General features: G+C 50.1%; 1 pseudogene; it reads left to right on the top strand.

The window, feature by feature from the left end:
• The first annotated feature begins 870 nt into the window (after positions 1–870).
• LOC142461643 (glyceraldehyde-3-phosphate dehydrogenase-like) lies at positions 871–1,893 on the top strand (annotated as a pseudogene).
• Positions 1,894–2,326: the final 433 nt, after the last annotated feature.

Here is a 2,326-nt window from a genome sequence, read left to right as displayed (position 1 = left end):
GCAAAACACACATGTGCCAAGTCAGCATTTGTGTGTGTGTGTGGCATTCAATGTCATTCATCATGGAGTGTCGCCGCCACCACCATCCATTCCCAAATGGTTCTCCGCACCGCTAACCGCCACTCACTGCCCGCCAAGCAAACCCTCCTGCTTCCCCCGTCCCTCACCCACGGCCACCACTAACAAACCTTGGTCCCTGGACATTCCCTTGTGTCCTGGAAGTAGAATCTACACTAGCTGTCTTTTCGCGTCTACTTTAGTTCATGGCCCGCATGTTGGGAAGGTTCATCCAGGCCTAGCGTGTGTCAGGATGTCGTTTTCTCTGGTGGAGTAATACTCCTTTGGACGGATGGCCCACCTTTTGTTTAGCCATCCCTCTGTCGATGGACTCTGTGCTTCCACCTCTTGGCTACTGTGGGTAGTGCTGCAAGGAACATGCATGTTCATGTAGTCTTTGAAAAAAAATAGTCTGGACACTAGAAATAGGGACGCAGGTGCTAATGCTCCTCGCTGTCAGAGTGTTGCCTTGGGGAGCTTGGTTGCTGTCTCCATACTCGGTGTCTTTTATCCGTTAACTGGAGATAATACAACTGGAAAGTGGCTCAAAGGCTTGAATGAATAGAAGTACAAGTTCCAGACAAAAAAATTATAAAGAGCTTACAACTCTTAAAGATGATTATTTTCTTTTCAATTTTTCCAAGTATGCCTTTAATAGAGTTTTTCCCACCCCGTAATTCAAAGCTTCACATGTCGCATATTGTTGTATCTCCTCCTTGAAAACAAACCCAAATAAGCCAATAATAATAATAGGCTCTCTGCTCCTCCTCGTGTGACAGACCGCACCTCTCCCGTTCCCGTGTGCAGTCCCAGCGGCATCCCCGAGACACGATGGTGAAGGTCGGAGTGAACGGATTCGGCCGCATTGGGCGCCTGGTTACCAGGGCTTCTTTCAGTTCTGGCAAAGTGGATATTGTTGCCCTCAATGACCCCTTCATTGATCTGACTACATGGTCTACATGTTCCAGTATGATCCCACCCGTGGCAAGTTCAATGGCACTGACAGGGCTGAGGATGGGAAGCTTATCGTCAATGGGAAGGCCATCTCCATCTTCCAGGAGCGAGATCCCGCCAACATCAAGTGGAGCAAGGCGGTGCCGAGTATGTCGTAGAGTCCACTGGTGTCTTCACAACACCAGAGCAGGCTGGGGCTCACCTGAGGGGCGGTGCCAAGAGGGAGATCGTCTCTGCCCCTTCTGCTGATGCCCCCATGTTTGTGATGGGCGTGAACCACGAGAAGTATGACAATTCCCTCAAGATTGTCAGCATTGCCTCCTGCACCACCAACTGCTTAGCCTCCTGGCCAAGGTCATCCATGACAATGTTGGCATCGTGGAAGGACTCATGATCACAGTCTATGCCATCACTGCCACCCAGAAGACCGTGGACGGCCCCTCCGGGAAACTCTGGCGCGATGGCCGTGGGCTGCCCAGAACATCATCCCCGCATCTACTGGCGCTGCCAGGGCTGTGGACAAGGTTATCCCGGAGATGAATGGGAAACTGACTGGCATGGCCTTCCGTGTCCCCACCCCCAGTGTGTCCAGCATGGATCTCCCCTGTCATTTGGAGAAAGCTGCCAAGTACGATGACATCAAGAAGGTGGTGAAGCAGGCGTCCAATGGTCCCCTAAAGGGCATCCTGGGCTACACTGAGGACCAGGTTGTCTCCTGTGACTTCAACAGTGACTCCCACTCTTCCACCTTTGATGCTGAGGCTGGCATTGCCCTCAACGACCACTTTGTCAAGCTCATTTCGTGGTACAACAATGAATTTGGCTATAGCAACAGGGTGGTGGACCTCATGGTCCACATGGCCTCCAAGGAGTAAGAGCCCCCTGGACCAGCAGCCCCAGAAACAGCCCTAGAGGAAGAGAGGCCCTCGGCTGCTGGGGAGTCTTTGCCCCTAACCCAAGCCCCCAAAACACCGAGAATGTCCCATCCAGACCCCTGAAGGAAGGGGAGGGGCTTAGAGAGCCTGACCCTGTGCACCATCAATAAAGTACACTGTACCTAGAAAAAACAGGAATAACAATAATAGTAATAATGACAAAAAGTTACTGTCAAGTTCCTTCCCATTCTTGGCAGCCCTAATCTTTTTTTTTTCCACACACAATTATGAGATTTATTTATTTGTTTACTTTTGTGGTCATGTAGAAAATTTTACTTTCCAAACCATTTCATGGGGAGCTAATACAGACATCATATCGTTCCTAAGTTCAATCACATCAAGCAGTCTCGTACAATTGCTACCACAGTTTACAAACATTC

This window comes from Tenrec ecaudatus, chromosome 11, assembly GCF_050624435.1.
Source record: "Tenrec ecaudatus isolate mTenEca1 chromosome 11, mTenEca1.hap1, whole genome shotgun sequence".
NCBI lineage: Eukaryota > Metazoa > Chordata > Mammalia > Afrosoricida > Tenrecidae > Tenrec > Tenrec ecaudatus.
Note: the sequence above shows the minus strand (reverse complement) of the source record. Positions and strands in the feature narration are given on the sequence as shown.